Source organism: Macaca mulatta, chromosome 4 (assembly GCF_049350105.2).
Source record: "Macaca mulatta isolate MMU2019108-1 chromosome 4, T2T-MMU8v2.0, whole genome shotgun sequence".
Lineage (NCBI taxonomy): Eukaryota > Metazoa > Chordata > Mammalia > Primates > Cercopithecidae > Macaca > Macaca mulatta.
In genome coordinates this window covers 121567471-121590141 of record NC_133409.1, presented here as the reverse complement: position 1 = coordinate 121590141, position 22671 = coordinate 121567471, and the positions used below count along the sequence as shown (strand labels likewise).

Here is a 22671-nt window from a genome sequence, read left to right as displayed (position 1 = left end):
AAGGCCTCCAAGAAATATGGGACTATGTGAAAAGACCAAACCTACATTTGATTGGTGTACCGGAAAGTGATGGGGAGAAAGGAACCAAGTTGGAAAACACACTTCAGAATATTATCCAAGAGAACTTCCCCAACCTAGCAAGACAGGCCAACATTCAAATTCAGGAAATACAGAGAACACCACAAAGATACTCCTCGAGAAGAGCAACCCCAAGACACATAATCGTCAGATTTACCAAGGTAGAAATAAAGGAAAATATGTTAAGGGCAGCCAGAGAGAAAGGTTGGGGAAGCCACAAAGAAAAGCCTGTTAGATTAACAGCTGATTGTGGCAGAAACCCTAGAAACCAGAAGAGAATGGGGACCGATATTCAACATTCTTAAAGAAAAGAATTTTCAACCCAGAATTTCATATCCAGCCAAACTACATAAGTGAAGGAGAAATAGAATCCTTTACAGAGAAGCAAATGCTGAAGGATTTTGTCACCACCAGGCCTGCCTTACAAGAACTCCTGGAGGAAGCATTAAATACAGAAAGGAAAAACTGGTACCAGCCACAGCAAAAACAAACCAAAATGTAAAGACCATTAACCCTATGAAGAAACTGCATCAACTAATGGGCAAAATAACTAGCTAGCATCATAATGACAGGATCAAATTAATACATAACAATATTAACCTTAAATGTAAATGGGCTAAATGCCCCCAATAAAAGGCATAGACTTGCAAATTGGATAAAGAGTCAAGACCTCTTGGTCTGCTGTTTTCAGGAGACCCATCTCATGTACAAAGTCACACATAGGCTCAAAATAAAAGGATGGAGGAAGATTTACCAAGACGATGGAAAGCCAAAAAAAAAAAAAAAAAGAAAGAAAAAAAAAAAAAGCAGGGGTTGCAAGCCTAGTCTCTGATAAAACAGACTTTAAACCAACAAAGATCAAAAAAGACAAAGGGCATTACATAATGGTAAAGGAAACAATGCAACAAGAAGAGCTAACTATCCTAAATATATATGCATCCAATACAGGAGCACCCAGATTCATAAAGCAATTTCCTAGAGATATACAAAGGGACTTAGTTTCCCACACAATAATAGTCCTCTGTCAATATTAGACAGATCAATGAGACAGAAAATTAACGAGGATATTCAGGACTCGAACTCAGCTCTGGAACAAGTGGACCTAATAGACATCTACAGAACTCTCCACCCCAAATCAACACAATATACCTTCTTCTCAGCACCACGTAGCACTTATTCTAAAATCGACCACATAATTGGAAGTAAAATACTCCTCAGTAAATGCAAAAGAACAAAAATCATGGCAGTCTGTCAGACCACAGTGCAATCGAATTAGAACTCAGGATTAAGAAACTCGCTCAAGATCACACAACCACTTGGAAACTGGACAACCTGCTCCTGAATGACTACTGAGTAAATAACAAAATTAAGGCAGAAATAAATAAGTTATTTGAAACCAATGAGAACAAAGATACACTGTACCAGAATCGCTGGGACACAGTTAAATAAGTGTTTGGAGGGAAATTTAAAGCTCTAAATGCCCACAAGAGAAAGCAGGAAAGATCTAAAATTGACACTCTAACATCACAATTAAGAGAACTAGAGAGGCAAGAGCAAACACATTCAAAAGCTAGCAGAAGGCAAGAAATAACTAAGATCAGAGCAGAACTGAAGGAGATAGAGACACAAAAAACCCTCCAAAAAAATCAATGAATCCAGGAGCTGGTTTTTTGAAAAGATCAACAAAATTGATAGACTGCTAGCAAGACTAATAAAGAAGGAAAGAGAGAAGAATCAAATAGACACAATAAAAAATGATAAAGGGGATATCACCACCGACCCCACAGAAATACAAACTACCATCAGAGACTACTATAAACACCTCTACGCAAACAAACTAGAAAATCTAGAAGAAATGGATAATTTCCTGGACACTTACACTCTCCCAAGACTAAACCAGGAAGAAGCTGAATCCCTGAATAGACAATAGCAGGCTCTGAAATTGAGGCAATAATTAATAGCCTACCAATCAAAAAAAGTCCAGGACCAGATGGATTCACACCTGAATTCTACCAGAGGTACAAGCAAGAGCTGGTACCATTCCTTCTGAAACTATTCCAATCAATAGAAAAAGAGGGAATCCTCCCTAACTCATTTTATGGGGCCAACATCATCCTGATACCAAAGCCTGGCAGAGACACAACAAGAAAAGAGAATTTTAGACCAATATCCCTGATGAACATCCATGCAAAAATCCTAAGTAAAATACTGGCAAACTGAATCCAGCACCACATCAAAAAGCTTATCCACCATGATCAAGTGGGCTTCATCCCTGGGATGCAAGACTGGTTCAACATACGCAAATCGATAAACTTAATCCAGTATATAAACAGAACCAAAGACAAAAACCACATGATTATCTCAATAGATGCAGAAAAGGCCTTTGACAAAATTCAACAACCCTTCCTGCTAAAAACGCTCCATAAATTCGGTATTGATGGAACGTATCTCAAAATAATAAGAGCTATTTATGACCAACCCACAGCCAACATCATACTGAATGGGCAAAAACTGGAAGCATTCCCTTTGAAAACTGGCACGAGACAGGGATGCCCTTTTTCACCACTCCTATTCAACATAGTGTTGGAATTTCTGGCTAGGGCAATCAGGCAAGAGAAAGAAATCAAGGGTATTCAGTTAGGAAAAGAAGAAGTCAAATTGTCCCTCTTTGCAGATGACGTGACTGTATATTTAGAAAATCCCATTGTCTCAGCCCAAAATCTCCTTAAGTTGATAAGCAACTTCAGCAAAGTCTCAGGATACAAAATCAATGTGCAAAAATCACAAGCATTCTTATACACCAGTAACAGACAAACAGAGAGCCAAATCATGAATGAACTCCCATTCACAATTGCTTCAAAGAGAATAAAATACCTAGGAATCCAACTTACAAGGGATGTGAAGGACCTCTTCAAGGAGAACTACAAACCACTGCTCAGTGAAATAAAAGAGGACACAAACAAATGGAAGAACATACCATGCTCATGGAGAGGAAGAATCAATATTGTGAAAATGGCCATACTGCCCAAGGTAATTTATAGATTCAATGCCATCCCCATTAAGCTACCAATGACTTTTTTCACAGAATTGGAAAAAACTGCTTTAAAGTTCATATGGAACCAAAAAAGAGCCTGCATTGCGAAGACAATCCTAAGTACAAAGAACAAAGCTGGAGGCATCACGCTACCTGACTTCAAACTATACTACAAGGCTACAAGTAACCAAAACAGCATGGTACTGGTACCAAAACAGAGAGATAGACCAATGGAACAGAACAGAGTCCTCAGAAATAATACCACACATCTACAGCCATCTGATCTTTGACAAACCTGAGACAAACAAGAAATGGAGAAAAGATTCCCTATTTAATAAATGGTGCTGGGAAAATTGGCTAGCCATAAATAGAAAGCTGAAACTGGATCCTTTCCTTACTTCTTACACGAAAATTAATTCAAGATGGATTAGAGACTTAAATGTTAGACCTAATACCATAAAAACCCTAGAAGAAAACCTAGGTAATACCATTCAGGACATAGGCATGGGCAAGAACTTCATGTCTAAAACACCAAAAGCAACGGCAACAAAAGCCAAAATTGACAAATGGCATCTAATTAAACTAAAGAGTTTCTGCACAGCAAAAGAAACTACCATCAGAGTGAACAGGCAACCTACAGAATGGGAGAAAATTTTTGCAATCTACTCATCTGACAAAGGGCTAATCTCCAGAACCTACAAAGAACTCAAACAAATTTACAAGAAAAAAACAACCCCATCAAAAAGGGGGCAAGGGATATGAACAGACATTTCTCAAAAGAAGACATTCATACAGCCTACAGACACATAAAAAATGTTCATTATCACTGGCCATCAGAGAAATGCAAATCAAAACCACAATGAGATACCAGCTCACACCAGTTAGAATGGCAATCATTAAAAAGTCAGGAAACAACAAGTGCTGGAGAGGATGTGGAGAAATAGGAACACTTTTACACTGTTGGTGGGATTGTAAACTAGTTCAACCATTATGGAAAACAGTATGGTGATTCCTCAAGGATCTAGAACTAGAAGTACCATATGACCCAGCCATCCCATTACTGGGTACATACCCAAAGGTTTATAAATCATGCTGCTATAAAGACACATGTACACGTATGTTCATTGTGGCACTATTCACAATAGCAAAGACTTGGAATCAACCCAAATGTCCATCAGTGACAGACTGGATTAAGAAAATGTGGCACATATACACCATGGAATACTATGCAGCCATAAAAAAGGATGAGTTTGTTTCCTTTGTAGGGACATAGATGCATCTGGAAACCATCATTCTCAGCAAACTATTGCAAGAATAGAAAACCAAACACCACATGTTCTCACTCATAGGTAGGAACTGAACAATGAGATCTCTTGGACTCGGGAAGGGGAACATCACACACTGGGGCCTATAATGGGGAGAGGGGATGGGGGAGGGATTGCATTGGGAGTTATACCTGATGTAAATGAGTTGATGGGTGCTGACGAGTTGATGGGTGCAGCACACCAACATGGCACAAGTATACATATGTAACAAACCTGCACGTTGTGCACATGTACCCTAGAACTTAAAGTATAATAATAATAATAATAAAGAATATATGGTACATATACACAATGGAATACTATGCAGCCATAAAGAAGGATCAGTTCATGTCCTGTGCAGGGACAAGGATGAGTCTGGAAACCATCATTCTCAGCAAACTAACACAGGAACAGAAAACCAAACACTGCATGTTCTCTCTTGTAAGTGGGAGTTGAACAATGAGAACATGTGGGCACAGGGAGGGGAACATCATGTACCAGGGCCTGTTGGTGGTTGGGGGGTAAGGGGAGGGATAGCATTAAGAAAAATACCTAATGTAGATGATGGGTTGATGGGTGCAGCAAACCACCATGGCACATGTGTACCTGTGTAACCTGCATGTTCTGCACCTGTATCCCAGAACTTAAAGTACAATAATAATAATAATAATAATAATAATAATAATAATAATAAAAACGTGAAACAGGGGAGTCATCAGTCCAAGCTTTAAAGTTATCTTCAAGCTACAGTTCAGAGTAGATGTTTTTATGCCCTACTCAGCTGACACAGCTCGGACAGGGCTTTGATTTGATCAATCCTATTTGAAATTTGGAACTTCTTCTGTCCACTAAGAATACAAGTTGTGTATCCCCTTTCCTGGAGATATTTAAAAAGTGATGAGACCTCTAGTTTCCTGGGTTGAGAGGGGACTTAAGCATTTGAACTTCTGAGAGACCTGCCTGTGTGAGGTGCCTGAGGGGAGACTGCAAGACCATCACCCTTCCCATCTGCCTAGAGCCCTTGCTAAGTTGGGGAAGGGGTGTAATACTCTAAGTTTAAGAAAGCAAACTTTCTTTTAAAAAAACCTCCACTTTTCCCTGGCACAGGGTGTATTTGGGGTCTAGACCAGATTGAATATTATCCCCCAAGATGTATATCCACCCAGAACCTGTAACTGTGACCTTCTGGGAAAACAGGGTTTTTATAGATGTAATCAAGTCAGGATGAGACCATACTGTATTAGGCTGGGCGTTAAAGCCAATATGACTGGTATCCTTATAAGAAGAGGGACCTTCAGACAGACGCAGACACACAGAGACATCCATGTGAAGGCGGAGGCAGAAGCTGGAGTGATGCAGCTATGAGTCAAGGAACACTGAGGATGCCACCAGCCACGAGAAGCTGGAAGAGATGAGGAAGGACTGGGAGGGCATAAAATCTGTTTTTTTTTTTTCTTTCTTTCTTTTTTTCTTTTTCTTTTTTTTTTAGATGGAGTCTTGCTCTGTCACCCAGGCTGGAGTGCAGTGGCCCAATCTCGGCTCACTGCAACCTCTGCCTCCTGGGTTCAAGTGATTCCCCTGCCTCAGCCTCCCATGTAGCTGGCACTACAAGCACCCACCACCACACCCAACTAATTTTTTTAAATTATTATTTTTATAGAGAGGGTTTCACTGTGTGAGCCAGGATGGTCTCGATCTCCTGACCTCATGATCCGCCCGCCTCGGCCTCCCAAAATGCTAGGATTACAGGTGTGAGCCACTGTGCCTGGCCAAATCCTGTTGTTTTAAGCCACTCAGTTTGTGGTACTTTGTTATGGCAGCCCCAGAAAACTAAAGTAACATCTGATATGTCCATGTTGGCTATACTAAGACAGGGCCATTGAGACTTGCCTGGCCGTCCTCTGTGGACAGCTTTCTAGCTGTACTTAAGTCAAGGTCCCTGAGGCCCACCGAGCCTTTATTCTGCTCTGGGTCACCCCCCATGGCCTCACCCCCACTGTGTTGCCTTTCAATAAACATGTACTTGTGAGCAATTAAAAAAAAGAATGGAGGCATTGTACATAAATATTTGATGATATAGCCTATTTAAAATTTAGATAGCATCTTTTCCCACAATCTCAATGATTTCATTTTTTTCAGTTGTTAAGTCAACTAAAATTGTATCCAACTACTATAATATAGTATTAATTACTGTACAATATAAGAGAAAATGGAGGCATAATCATTGAATTGGCATTTTGGATTTCAGGAGACATAAAAATCATTTAACACCTGTTTTATTTTAGAGATAAAAGAACTGAGAACTATGAAATTATCACAGCTAGTTAGCAGAGTTGTAATCAGAAACTAAATTCTCTGTTAAAAATCAATAACTTTAGAACATAAGTGGTCAAACTGTGATCGTCATTCTATGAATTCGTGTACTTTGTGGATTATTTTAAGATTAATGTTGGGTTTTACCTATTCTGGTCATAATCCTATTCTGCTTTTGGTCTACATGGCATCTTTCAGTAAGATAGATCTACCAACCACCTCATCACATACACAGTAAAATATGGTCTCCCTTGCTTGCCCTTACGCACTATTTAACCTCACATTTTGCTACCTGAAACCAAGCACTTAATTCTTCCTTCAGTGAAATACTAAGCCATGTGTCATGCTAGTTCCCACCCACATGTCTGTCCTTTTTCGCTGAACTCTTCTTCCGCTTAATACACTCTTCCTCCAAATCTTTCTCTAATTTACTTGGACAATTCTTATTTAATCGTTGAGATTGTGATTTGTTGTTGTTTTTTTTTTTTTCAGAAAGCTTTTTATAAGCTTGACAGAATGTCCATGAACTTGGGCTAAATGTTTCTATTACTGAAAAAATACTTTGTGAATATTCTAATATTAGAGTTTACCACATTATTGGAATATCGTATCTGTCTGTCCGACTATGTTTTAAATTACTTCAAAGACCAGAAACACTTAGGCTGAAACATTAGTCTCCAATGATTTTTTTAAATTGTTCGTATGATTTTCATAACTCCAACGTCTCCTATTGCTTATGAGTTCCAAATCTCTTGTCCTTTCTGGATCTATCTCTTGAGTACCAAGGTTTAATTACATTGTATTGTGTAAGCAGTTTCCTCATTACATATATTACAATGCACTGAATCATTTGTTTTTAGGTTGGACTTATTTATGTGCCCCTCAGATTAGTTTGTTTACCTAATTTTTATGTATTCAAGGCATGTACCTGTTTGCTTAGTTATTTTTAGTAGATTTTATTTTTCAGAGCAATTTTATGTTCATAACAAAATAGAGTGGGAAGTACAGAGTTCCCATATACCTCCTGTCCCCACACATGTACAGCCTTCCTCACTATCAACATCCCACCCCAGAGCGGTACATGGGTTACAATTGATGAAGCTACACTGACACATCATTATAACCCCCAAATGCATAGCTTACATTCACGCTTACTCTTGGTGTTGTACATTCTATGTGTTTTGACAAATATAGAATGACACATACGCACCATTCATGAAGAATATTTTCTCTGCCCTCAAAATTCTCTGTGCTCTGCCTATTCATCCATTCCTGTCTGCTCTCCTCTGGCAATCACTGATCTTTTCATCATCTCCATAGTTTTGCCTTCTTCCAAAAGTCATATCGTTGAAGTCATACAGTATGTAGCCTTTTCAAATGGGCTTCTTTCATTTACTAGCATGTATTTATGGTTCCTCTATGTTTTTTCATGTCTCAATAGGTCATTTCCTTTTCCATTCTATTGTCTGGATGTACCACAGTTTATTCACCTACTGAAGTATATCTTACTGATTCCAAGTTTTGGAAATTATGAATAAAGCTGCTATTGCTTATTTTTCATAATGTGAAAACACATTATAAATGATTACAATATACAGAAGTATATATAAAGCAGTAAGTACTGATGTTGTGATCTCTCCTTTCCTCCTCATCTGTATTCCACTCACCACAGTGATCTGTTAAGAGTTTAGTGTATATCCTTCCAATTACCTTCAATGACAAGGTTATTGAATATGTGAACCAGCTTAAAGCCAAAGATGTTACTGAAGTTATCCAAAACATGCACTGAGGTGTGTAGTAGGCTGAACAATGGTCTTCAAAGATATCAGCTCCTAAACCTTGAAACTTGTCAATGTTATCTGTGTTTGCAGTTGTGATTAAGTTAAAAATTTTGAGATGGGGAGATTATATTTTGGATTATCTGGGTGTCCTCTGAATGCTATTACAAGGATTCTTGTAAGGGAGAGACAGAGAGATTACCCAGACCAAAGAAGGGATAGCAATGTGACCACCGAGATAGAGTTTAGAGTGATGCATCCACAAGTAAGGAATGTTGGCAGCCACCAGAAACTGAAGAGGCGAGAGATGGATTGTCATCTACAACCTCTGGAATGAGTGTGCAATGAGCCATCTTTGGTTTCACCGCAGTAAAACTAATTTTGGACTTCTGGTGTCAGAACTGTGAGTGAAGACATATCTGTTGTTTTAAGTCACTAAGTTTGTGATAATTTGTTATAGCAATGGCAGGAAACTAATACAAGGCCTTACTGTGTTTCTGCACTGGGCCATCTGGTTCAGGTAATAAGACAAATAGGAAACTGGCCTTGACTTTGAAAACTTGGGAGTAGAGTTTATATGACACAGTTGGTTATGGCTTGCAGGTCTATACACCAGGGTATGGTGTTTTTGTATTTCCCAGTGATGAATAAGGAGCTGGAAGAGATTGTAAAGCAGGAAAGTGGAATCATCACTTTGTTTCTGAGGGAGATGAGGCAACTGGAAGCAGAGACATTAATAAGATTATGACTCATGAGACCTGACAAGAGTTTACACTGTGACTGTGGCAGCAGCACCAAGAAGCAGCTTGAGTTTAAGAGAGTTTTCTGAAGTAGACTTAAAAATATTTGGCAGTTACATCATTTCCAAGATATGTTACCATGCTGGGCCAAACATCTTGTCCCTAATAACGAATTCTGCAGAGAAGTTTGGGTTTTCCTAAATAAATCACAGCAGTTCTGCATAAAAATATTTTGAGTATTGGCCAGGGGTGATGGCTAACACCTGTAATCCCAGCACTTTGGGAGGCTGAGGCGGGTGGGTCACGAGTTCAGGAGTTTGTGACCAGCCTGACCAACATGGTGAAACCCCATCTCTATGAAAAAAAAAAAAAATGTAGCAGGGCGTGGTGGCGCATGTCTGTAATCCCAGCTACTCAGGAGGCTGAGGCAGGAGAACCTTTTGAACCTGGGAGGTGGAGGTTGCAGTGAGCCGAGAACACGCCACTGCACTCCAGCCTGAGCAAAAGAGTGAGACTCTGTCTCAAAATAAATAAACAAACAAACAAACTTGAGTATTATTTTGAAATTTTAAAAATCAGGGATAATATTCTTTTAAAGATGTAATTTTTAAACAATCTTTTTCCAAATTCTTGATAGTGTTTATTAATGAATCTATAAAAAAAGAACACAGAAATTTATATCACACACAACTTTCATCAACGAAAGATTACTAATATGGTGATTTTATTTTAGCTGAACTCATATATCACTCGAATGATGAATCAAATTATTGTGAAGAGTCATAACTATCTTAGTATTAAACCTCAGAGAAAAAAATGTAAGATTAATAGCATTTTAAGTATATATTGATGAAATCATTTTTCTAATAAATACACTAGTCAGATTAAGAAGCAATGAGTTTTTAAGGCATCATTATGAAGAATAAGTGCAAATTTTGTTCAAATGAAATGAATAAACATGGAGTCACAACCAGGCTGCTCTGTATTCCTAGTAATAATTACTTTATAAAAGGTTAATAAATGTCAAGTAAAAGCAACTATGACCTGCCTAAAGGTTAAACTGAAAACAGCTAAAATGGAACAAAGAGAGTGCAGATTATTACGTTTATTGACTGACACTGGTTCTTACAGAGTAGACAATTCTGGAATGATTAATTGATAATTAAATTTCAAACAAGTACCTTTAACCTGTAAACATGAAGATAATGCAAGGTCCCTACCAGACTCATACTGCCTATTAATGTACTTCCCTTAACCTTGTTTTCTGAGAATTAGCAAAATCTGCGGCTAGTTTTTTGGTTTTTTTTTCTGAGTATCTTCATAACATGTTGAGTTAATGAAGAATATATCCCCAACTAGATCCTCAAGGCACAGGGTTGGGGCAGGCAGGGCACCAAATGTCACTCTCCTTTCTAAAATCTAGCAGAGATTTCCAATCAGTAGAAATGATGCCAAACATTTGGCTTGGGATATAAGGTACTTTATGATATGAATCTGCCTTCATTTTTAACTGTCTTTTTCACAACTCCTTCCAAATCCCATACTGCAGCCAGTAAACTACTTACTGTTCCCCCACTAATGCCACAATTTTGCCTATACCCAGAACACCCTGTCCCTTCTTCAAAGGTTGGGCCAATTCCTGTTTATGCCTCAGGATTCATTCAGGCTGCCTCTTCTGGAAAGAATTCCTTGATCTTTCCAGGTAACATTTCTTTCTCATAGCACTGAGCATAGTACACCCTCATTTTAGGTTTACTCATGCCTCTTCCTTGCTCAACTGTAAGGTCTGTTAGGACAGAGGCTGACTCATATGCTCTATATATCAAGAATATTTATAGCAGAGTGTCTTGTCCCTGCCAGGTGCCTGATGAATGTTTGTTGAATAAATAGATTCCTTAAGAAGTAAAGAGAAGATATTCAGTAACAAAGGAAAAAGGAGTAGCCTTTTGTTAATTTTGGCTGAAACCTACATTTACAGCATAAGATCATGAGAATATTTTTCAGTGAAAGAACACCTACTCATTTACCTATTGTCAATTGATGACCTTTTTTTTCCTTAGTGCAGTAATTGGAAAATAATCACATATAGCTAAATAGTTTGCTTTGTACCTTCCTATGAAGTCAAACAAGGTTAGATTTTTTTTACTTGCTACTTCTTTCTAGTATGGCTATTAAAAAACACAATCTTTTTAAATGACATTGAACAGCCTGCAGGTATTATTTGCTTATTTATCCTTAGCACAGAATGATAACAATAAAAATGCAATAACAAATGCATTAGTAGAAGTTCATGTTAGCTATATTAAAATATATACTGTTTCGGTGGTGCCCTGTTGGGAAATGCCCTCACTTTATAATAACCCTCATTATCTACCAGAAAATAAGTACAAAGGGGAGGGGGCGTGAAGTCTAAGAGAAATCAAATTACACTTAATTTATCTTGATAGCGAACAAGAAAATTCTGCTTTTTAAAAATCACACACAACTTTCCCATATATTTAGAACTCAAACAGATCTTAAGGATTGAGGCTGTGCATACGCACAGCAGAGCTTATAGAAGTCCCAGGCCACCTACCTCTCCCCAGCTGACAGAACCTGCACACAGGTATACAGGAGATATCAGAGAACTTGGTGGGGAGTTAAAAGCTGGGAAAGAGTGAAAAATTATGTAAAGCTTTAATGTGCTTCACAGTTCATACACAGATCCATCAGCAGAAAATGGAAGGCTTACTGGCTTGAGGTATGGGAGTGAAAGCTCTGATTTATTTTTTTTTCTTTGCTGAATGATAAGCTATACAAATACAGGAATGACCTACAAGAAGGCAAGCTTAAAAATAACATCTGAACAAAGATATTGGTAGCTGCACATTTTGGAGGAGACAGACTTCATAAATTTAGTCTAGGCAAGTTTACTAAACAAATGGGAGAAAACAACAACCCTGAGGCAGAAAATGGAATCCAGAGTTGCTACGATATATTATATAAAAAGGCCAGTACTCAAGAAAAAAGGGTATGAGACCTGCAAAGAAACAACCTGGGATACATATTTAGACTCTAGAAGTCGTCAGTAGAAATTATCTCTGAGTGTCTTCAGATAGTAGATATAGCATACAAAGAGTCGAAAGCAGCTATTATAAGTATGTTCAAATAACTAAAGAAAATTGTGATGGCAACCACTTAGTGAATATAAAATCCCAATGAAGAGTTGGAAATTATTTTAAAAATAGAGAATCAAATGAAAATTCTGTAGTGGAAATGTACAAAGACAAATAAATAATGCACCAGTGGACTTCAACAGAAACTGAAATGTTAGAAGAAATAGTCAACAAATGTGAAGATAGACAGAGATTACCTAAACTGAAGAATAGAATGAAAAAAGATTGAAGGGAAATAAACATACTGTCAGAGATGTATAGGATAATATGAACCATACAGACATATGTGTAATGTGCCCAGGAGAGCAAACAAAGGCACCTAGAACTTTCTGAAGAAAAAGTGGCTAAAAACTTTTCAAATTGTATGAAGAATATTACTTTTCAAATCCAAGAAGTTTAATGAACCCCAGTTAGAGTAATCACAAAATTATCTACAACTAGACACACAATAGTCACCTGTTGAAAACTAAATCCAAAGAGAAAACCTTGAAAGCAGCAAGAGAAAGCGAACTCTTCAAATACAGGGAACACAATATTACTAATAACTTCTCGTTAGAGATAATGGAAGCCAGTCAGCTCTAGAATAAGATACAGGTTGAGTATCCCTTATCCGACATGCCTGGGACCTGAACTATTTCAGATTTTGGATTTTTTGAACTTTGGAATATTTTCATTAGACTTACTGTTCAGCATCCCTAATCCAAAAAACCAGAGTCCAAAATAAGTTTCAGATTTTGAAACATTTCGGCTTTTGGATTTTTATTTATTTATTTATTATTTAATTGAGACAGAGTCTCACTCTGTTGCCCAGGTTGGAGTGCAGTGGCACAATCTCGGTTCACTGCAACTTCTGCCTTCCTGGTTCAAGTGATCCTTCTGCCTCACCCTTCCAAGCAGCTGGGATTACAGGCACCCACCACCACACTTGGCTAATTTTTATATTGTTTAGTAGAGATGGGGTTTCACCAGGCTGGTCATGAACTCCTGGCCTCAAGTGATCTTCCTGCCTTGGCCTCCCAAAGTGCTGGGATTAAAAGCATGAGCCACCACACCTGGCCCTTGAATTTTTAGATTAGCAATAGTCAACTTGTATTCACATTGCTGAAAAAACCAAACCAAAAAAAAAACCTTGTCAATCAGAATTTTATGCCCAGCAAAACTATTTTTCAAAATGAAAGTGAAATAAAGGTATTATAGATAAATAAAGACTGAGAAATTCTTGATAGCAGAAATATTAAAGGAATTCTTTCAGGCTGGTAACTGAAGTCCACAGGAAGAAACAAGTGTACTGGAAATGGTAAATGTGCAGCAAACAAAGGGATCTATATTTTTTCTCATTTCATCTTTAAAGTTCTTTAAGAGAAAATAAAATTGTATAAAGCAGTAATTATAACGTTGTATTTTTTGGGTTACAACATATAAGTGTATATTATGTATGATAAAAATAGTGCAAAGGTTGGGAGGAGAGGAAAAAAGCTACAAAAGAGAAAAGTTTATAATTTTTATTGGAATTACGTTAGTATTCTGAAATAGATTGTGGTAAATTAAGATGCATATCGTAATACCTAAAAAACACTAAGAATATAATATAAAATAATATTAAAAATCCAAAAAGTAATTAAAATAGTATGCTAAAAATATTTACTGTAGAATAAGCCATAAAAATGGCAACAGAGCAAGAGTTTACCGAAAGGGGGGCACGTGCGGTAACAGTGCATGAATAAAGATGCAGGTTGCTTATGGAGGTTTGGTGGCAATTCTCTTCTGATTACGTATACCAGGGTAATTGGGTAAGCATGAAGTAGGGGAGGAGGTGCTAGGTGTTAGAGAAGAGAGGAGAAATACTAAATGTCACCTAGGAGAAGGAAAGAGTGAATAGCTTTGAGAAATTTAAGATTTTGGAGGTGCACTAAGGATCCATCAGAAGCTGGTGATTATGAATTTAATGTGCAACCAGTTATCACAGTCATATGTTTTTTGCCAGACTAGGTCAGCTTTACAGGTGTAGGTGCAGTGGAGGAGAAAGAAATGCAGATTTAAGGTTATACGGAAGAATTAACATATTGATCAAAGATGGAATCTAAGCTGGGAGTGGAATCTGAGCTCATGAGGAAGAAAAAATATCCTTCACACTAATACATGTGAGGGGTAGGAGGGTCATCAAGCTGGAGATTCAGGGACTTGAGAAACAACGTGAGCAAAAGCGTAGAGTAGAAGTAAACACAATATGTAAAGGAAAGGAAGGAGTTAGTTCTGACCGATGTGACAGGTATGGAAAGGGAAATTGGTAAGAAGAAAATTGGTTAGGAAATATAGACTGAAATGGCACTTAGGTACTTTCTTAACTTCATTGTTTTTCTAGTTTATCTATCTAATAATCTTTGGTGGCTGCAAGGCCTAACCTGATTCTATATCAAATGGAATACTCTTCCCTTGCTACCCTGCCTTGTGAAATCACTTCTCCTTCCCTTTACACTAGTCCCCCTACCCTGCTATACTTACAACCTTCTCATAACTTACTAATTTATGGTTTCTTTCCTACTGCTAGAATGTAAGCTCCACGAAAGCAGGGAGGTTTGTCTGTTTTATTCAGTATATAGAACAGGACCCTGGATGTAATCTTCCTCAATAGATATTGAAGGAACGCAGACAGGAGGTATCCTCCTGTGCAGAAATAGCTATCGGGTGAGGCAGATTAGAAGATGGACATGGTCAATGCCTCCAATTTAGTCACACTGTGTGACAAGGACGCAAAAAAGGCAATGTAGGTAGAATCTAAGATGTTCTGAAAAGGTGAAATTATACAAACAACTTTATTTATAACCCTCAATTTTGTCCTTTTCTACATATAGCCCTCCTCCTGCCAAAAGCTTACTTTAAGGCAAAGATAACTAGACTAGCGTTGCTCCACTCTTATCTACTGTTTATTTTTCTATAGCTTTTCTCATGCAGTGTCTTAAATATATGAAGAGTTCCATTTGTAATCATGGCAGGCATAAGCGGGCCTTTGAGGCTCAGCTCTTGTCTCTGCTTGGCGGGGGCTCTGTTTCTCCGTTGTCGTTGCTTCACGGTCTTGGAGCTGTAAAGGATGTGCAGCTTGTGTTTCCTCTGAATGACTCCTTGACCTGAGTTATTTCCAGTAACTCAGTCTGGTACATTTATTTCTCATATTCATCTTAATAGATTCTTACTTTGACTTACCCAACCTTTTTTTTTCCTATCTTCACACTATAATGACCCTTGTTATGACTTAGCAACTGATGATATAGAAATGTATTCATGCCCACCAACTCTCAAGTTGAGCAATTTAAACATAGGTTAGGGTTCAATATAGCTGGAAGTATGCACACTCAGCCTGGGCAAACAATGTCAGGCCTTCGGTTCCTCATCCTGGATAATAGGGGAAGTTTTTGAAAATTGATCCAATGCTGTAGAAAATGGTGACCTTCCAAATGACCTCGGGGAAGGTGAGCAAGTATTAACTGAACTGGGAACTTAGGCCAGAGAATGGGAGTCTCCTCTCTGCAGTTCTTGGGGAAGGAACTGAGAGGTATCTGTCATAAAGCCAGGGAAGGACGAGCCTTAGGGCCCTTCACTTGCATACGTTTTGCCTGGAGAAGCCACAAGTGTTTTGTATTTGCTATTCTGAATTATTTTTCTTAGCAGCCTCTCCAAATTGCAAAGCTTCGGGGACTCACAAAATCTAGATCTGGAAGAAAGTTTTGTATGAGTCAAACCAGACAAATTAGAAAGGCCTCTTTTGCATCTGTGGTAAAATACACATATCATAAAATTCGCTGTTTAAACCATTCTAAAGTGTAGAGTTCAGTGGCATTTAGTACATTCACAATGTTGGGCAACAGTCACCACTGTCTAGTTCTGGAATATTTTTATCACCCCAAAGGAAATACCATGCCCATTAAGCAGTCACTCCTCATTTCCCGCTGGCTCCTGTCCTCAGCGATCACTAATCGGCTTTCTGTTTCTATGGATTTACCTAGTACGGCTATTTCATATAAATGGAATACAACATGTGGCCTTTTGTGCCTATGTTTGTCTTTTTTCACTTAGCATAATGTTTTCAAGGCTCATCCATGTTGTAGCATGTATCAGTACTTTGTTCCCTTTTATGTGGAAAGGCCTTTTAAATAAAAGATCATTTTAGAGAGGATGTAGCCAGTTAAATAAGGGGATTTCTTTTTTTCTCTGTCTCTCTTTTTTTTTGAGACGGAGTCTCGCTCTGTCGCCCAAGCTGGAGTGCAGTGGCGCTATCTCGGCTCACTGCAAGCTCCGCCTCCCGGGTTCCCGCCATTCTCCTGCCTCAGCCTCCCAAGTAGCTGGGACTACAGGCGCCCCGCAACCGCACCCGGCTAAGTTTTTGTATTTTTAGTAGAGACGGGGTTTCACCATGTTAGCCAGGATGGTCTCCATCTCCTGACCTGGTGATCCGCCTGCCTCGGCCTCCTAAAGTGCTGGGATTACAGGCTTGAGCCATCGCGTCCGGCCAAATAAGTGGATTTCAGGAGTAAAATTTAACAGAATGACCCAAATATTATCAGCGGAACATTTTATGATACTGTATTGTGTTAAATTCTCTAACCCAGTAAATTAGAATTTGCCTGTCTTTTTGGTCTTTACACTGATTCTAACCAAACGATCATGGCTAACCTGTAAGCTTTTCTTGAAGTATACATATTCTGCACAGAAATAATCTTTGTGTCAGTTGTCTCTCCTACTCCTATCCCCGTAATGGCCTTTCTTGTCTGGGTCAGCATTCAGACTAAACTGGATAATTGAAATTCCAGGAAAAAAATTTCTCCTGATTTTAGCGAGGACATTTGAAAATAACCTATGTGTTGCTCAATTTCTGAAGCTCATTTGAATGTCTGCTCTTATATTTAAAAAGCAATGTATGCCACCTTGAAGCAGAAAATAACTGTAGTTTGCTAATGTTGTCACTATGCTGCGTCAATCTCTAATTTGTTATAAAATGTAGGAAGATATTTCGAGTAAGAGGGCGTCTACCTCAATTCTTCAAAATTATATTCAGTTTTCCTTGTTATGAAGCATAATTACTTTACAAAGCTATAAAATGCCATAAAGTTTTAGTAATTCATTTAGCATTTCGTTCACTATATTTTTAGTCTACTGTATTGCAAAGGTTGAAAGACATTTTATGTTTTATCTGAGGTGCCATCCACAAATTACGGTACCTATTATGCAAATCATGCCTGCAAAAGAAGTCTGCTGCATTTATAACAGGGCAGCTTATTAGCATTTGGCTTACTTTTCTTTATACCTTGTTCTCATTTCTTGCCATAACTGCATCCATTTTCAGTGAGATGCTAGTATAATCTTCATGTTTATTCAAACCAAGGCCTCTAAATACATACATTTTAGATTTTGGATTCAAATGGTGGCCTAGTTTAGCTTCTGTGTTAGAACTTAAGTCTTCTGTATTTGCACCTTACTGAATGCTTTTGAAAAGCTTTTAGTTCTAATGTTACATTTTAGCATTATTTAAAATGTCATAACATTTTACTTATATTTGCTTTGCAAATCTCCTGTCTTGCTTGGGTAACAAAGGTATGATAGTAAAATCAGCCTCTGTTTAGCTCATTGAGAATGATGAGGGTAAAACTGCTCCCAAGGCGTGAAAACTGTTTCTTGCTTTTATACATGTATATAAAAGCACAGATATACATATACTATGTAAACATGTATTCAGTACACTGATGGTATTGAAGTATCTTGGATGGGTCAGTTAGGAAAAAAAAATACCTAAAAAAAAAGTACCTGGAGGGGGGCAATAATGAAAAAACAATAGGCTGAGGAACACTGGTCTAGCTCTTTAAAGTTTCATAGTGTGTTTATCTTTACTATTTCTTTTGACAGGAAAGCCGAGATTGCATAGTGTGTATACAGCAGATCCATGCCTGGACTTTGGTGTCTATTTCCGCATCTGTGCTTCTCCTACTGGGGCATGTAGACTTAGACTACGGCTTGATGGGCTCTTGCAAGGAAGAAATATCTTCCTTGTTACCTTTTCTTTCAGTCCTAGTTTATAAATTAAGAATATTGGATCCTCAAACTTATCAAGTTTATTCATTTTCTTCTTTCTCTCTAGTATAGGTGAAGCCTATACCTCTCCTTTGGCTTAAGTGGGGCACATATCTCTCTAGATTTACATAGGCCACGGATAAAGACAAGTGTAGACACATGGCTGTGGGAGTGAGGGGATTGCTTCTATTCCCCATGATCCAAACCACTTTGGATCTTTCAGGATCAAGGATTCCTAAAGCTTTGAGGTACTCAATTTTCGTCTCCTTTTCCTCTTTCTCACCCTCAAGATCTCCTAAGCTAGCTTCTGATTTTAGTAATAATACGGTCTCTAAGAACCCACAGATATAGCCCTTTTCTGTGTTCCTCTTTACGACACTCCAAATATTTTAAACTATCTCCTCTTAGCATAACTTGAATATGTAAGTACCAGGGCATTCATTTTTTTTTTATCTGTATAAATTTAAGGGATAAAAGTGCAGTTTTGTTACATGAATAGTGGTGAAGTCTGGGCTTTTAGTGTATCCACCACCCAAATAATGTATGTTGTTCCCATTAAGTAATTTCTCATTTCTTACTCCCCTCTTACCTTCCACCCTTCTGCAGCTCCAACGCCTATCATTCCATACTCTATGTTCATGTGTATACATTATTTAGCTCCCACTTATAAGTGAGAACATGTAATATTTGCCTTTTTGTTTGAGTTGTTTCACTTATGATAATGGCCTTCAGTGCTATACATGCTGCCGAGAAAGACATGATTTCATTTTTTTTATGCCTGAATAGTATTGACTGTATATATGTATACACACACACATACACACACACACACACACATAAGTACATATATATATATGTGTGTGTGTGTGTAAATATATCTATCTCAGTCTTTATCAATCTATAACATTGGTCGGTCATCACATGATAGACACTTAGGTTGATTCCACATCTTTGCTATTGTGGATAGTGCTGTGATATACAAGTGCAGATATCAAATGGTTAACAAGCCATATGAAAAAATACTCAACATTACTAATCATCAGGAATGCAAATTAAAACCACACGAGATACTATCTTATATAGTTAGAATGGCTATTATTAAAAAAACAAAAATTAAAAAATGTTGATGAGGATGCAGAGAAAAGGCAATATTTATACACTTTTGGTGAATGTAAGTTAGCACAACCTCTATGGGAAACAGTATAAAGATTTCTCAAAGAACTACTCGTTATCTTGGAAAAGTCATTCATTTTTTTTTTGTTTGTTTTTTATGTATTTTTGAGATGGAATCTCGTTCTGTTGCCTAGGCTGGAGTACAGTCGTGCGATCTTGGCTCACTGCAACCTTCACATCCCAGGTTTAAGCGATTCTCCTGCCTCAGCCTCCTGAGTAGCTTGGATTACAGGCACCTACCACCACTGTTAGCTAATTTTGGTAATTTTAGTAGAGATGGGGTTTCACCATGTTGGCCAGGCTGGTCTCGAACTCCTGACCTCAGGTGACCTGCCCTCCTCTGCCTCCCCCAGTGCTGGGATTACAGATGTGAACTGCCGCACCCGGCTAGAAAAGACATTCATTTTTAATAAACCATTATTTTCTATCTCAATGGCTATAGCATTAGCCCTGACCTCACTTCTTCACTAAAGGGAGAAAAGGGAGTGGAAAAAGATGTTTCTGGGACTGCAAGAAGTTTCTGCTTCATTTAATTTGCTACAAAACCTAAGACTATTTTAGGGGAATGGTGGGATCATTGAAGGCTTTATTTTTTTATTTTTTTTATTTTTAAGGGGAAGCAGAATACAAGATGTGAACATTGGGATATTGGCTGTGCTTGTAATGTTAAATGTGAGGTGAGAGATGGAGGAAATGAGGCTGAAAAGGCCCATAGAGCCAGGCCGTGAAGGGGATGCATATGCGAAGATGAGAAATGTGGGTTTTATTCTGTAGGGCAGTGGTTCTGAAATGCCCTCTATGTGGCCTTCTGATTTTTATGGAAATCCTTAATGTATCACCACAGGGGGCAAAAAGGAATAGCAAGTGAATGAGACTCTTGGTTTCCTAGCTCATTTTATCAGCACAATCCATTCCTGTCTGTGTTTTCTTCCTATTGATCAATCCATCATTTATCTATCATCTATTTCACACTTTATTGCTCTCTCTATATATTTTTAATTTACTAGGCCCACATATAAGAATGTATTTGGAAATAAAATCTACCGACATATATTTCTGACTGGATAATTTGGCTAACACATTCATCAGGAAACTGAATACGCTGGTACCCCAGTCCTAGTGGTATGCTGGAGTTGGTTTGTACCAACGTACTAGAGCCCATTGTTAAATTTCAGGAATTTTGAGAGCTGGATGACATCAAGTTGGTATCTTGAAGTTGATTGTGGTTGGGGTATTAAACCAGTGAAATCAGCAAATGCTACAAATCAGATACTTCTTCCCCACATCTTCCTTGCAGAGGGCTGCTTGTTAAACCTTTACTAACACGCCACCTCCAGTTCTCAAACTTTGGTGCGCATTAGAATTAATTGGGGAGATGTAAGAAATTCTGGTGCCTGAGCCACCCCGAGAAATTCCTATTAATCTGGTAGAAGGTGTCATCTGGGCATCAGGACTATTAAAATCTTCCCCAGGTGATTCTAATAAGCACCACAGTTTGAGAACCATGACACTACATACAGCTCAAGACAGGTGTCAATGTTGCATATTGATTTGGAAGTCAAGGTCATGAAGTGATATTTTTAAAAATGAGGGAGGATGACACCTCTAAAACAAAACATGTCAAGAGAAAAGTGCAGTGAGCCAAGGATGGAACCCCAAGGAATATCGTTCTTTAAGGGGTGGACCAAGGAGGAAGAGGAAGAGCTTAAAAGAAGACTGAAAAATGGGAGAAATGGAAGAAAATAATATTACAGAAATCAATGATTTAGAGTTTCCAGCCCCATAAGATAGAATTAGGCAACAGCAGGAATATTTTGCTCCACACAAGGACTTTCTAACTATTAGGACTTTCTCAAATGGAATAGGCCACTGTCAGAAGGAACCCAGAAGTCAAACGACTAAATGTCAGTGGTGGTGTTGAAAGCATCCCTCACTGAAGGGGAGGTTGGGGCTACTGATAAAGAACCTTCAGACTGAAGGGATGCTAAAATTTAATGACTCTGTAATCAGATACAGGAGATTCTGATTTAATTTGGGATAGAATTCTGTGTACAGAAAGGTCATGGTAAAAATAAATAGAAAAAAAGTCATTCAAAGTCTTTAGAATTGCATACTTTAACTCTTTGTTAACAAACATGTCTGCCAAATGGCCACTAGTTGTCTTTTCCTTTGGTTCAATGCTGTAATGCTGGTTTTCATGGCTTCTGTGCTGTATTGTGTTTTTTTTTTTTTTTTTTAATTTATTTATTATTATTATACTTTAAGTTGTAGGGTACATGTGCATAACGTGCAGGTTTGTTACATATGTATACTTGTGCCATGTTGGTGTGCTGCACCCATCAACTCATCATTTACATCAGGTATAACTCCCAATGCAATCCCTCCCCCCTCCCCCCTCCCCCCTCCCCATGATAGGCCCCTGTGTGTGATGTTCCCCTTCCTGAGTCCAAGTGGTCTTTTCCTTTGGTTCAATGCTGTAATGCTGGTTTTCATGGCTTCTGTGCTGTATTGTGGTTTTACCACCATTGGTATTGTGTTACTAATTGTACTCACCATATAGAAGAAACTTCACGTTAATATCAGGGCTAAAACTCTTTTAAATCATGTTGATATTTTAGATAGTTTTGAATGGCAATTACTTTTAAATTTTGCCAGGGGATAATAAATCTATTTCAAGGGTGCCATTTTTTCTCCCCTAAAACAAGAAAATGGGATAGTTAAAATATTTATATTCTTAGCATTTTAAAAGAAGTTTTCCACTACTATTTTCTGTATTTGCCTGATTTATTGGCTTGAAGTTATGGCAAAATTATTTTAGATAGCAGTTGTTAATTACTCAGCGTTAATTAAATGAAGTGAAAAAAGAAAGAAAAGATATTTCTCAGAATGACTTCTATTCATGGCAAGTTACTTGATTCTGGTTTCCCAAAACAATATGCTTTATCAGTAAGAGAGAAACAAACATATTTGATTTGAACTTGACCGTTCACAGATTATGATATTGCTTAGCAAAGCAGAAAATTATGAAATCTAGGT

The 22671-nt window shown here is 38.0% G+C and overlaps 1 protein-coding gene across 2 annotated transcripts in view; it reads right to left on the bottom strand.

Annotated features, from left to right (window-relative positions):
- EYS (EGF-like photoreceptor maintenance factor) overlaps nt 1-22671 on the bottom strand; it is a 1786799-nt gene that overhangs the window by 181347 nt on the left and 1582781 nt on the right. The gene's annotated exons all lie outside the window — the stretch shown is intronic.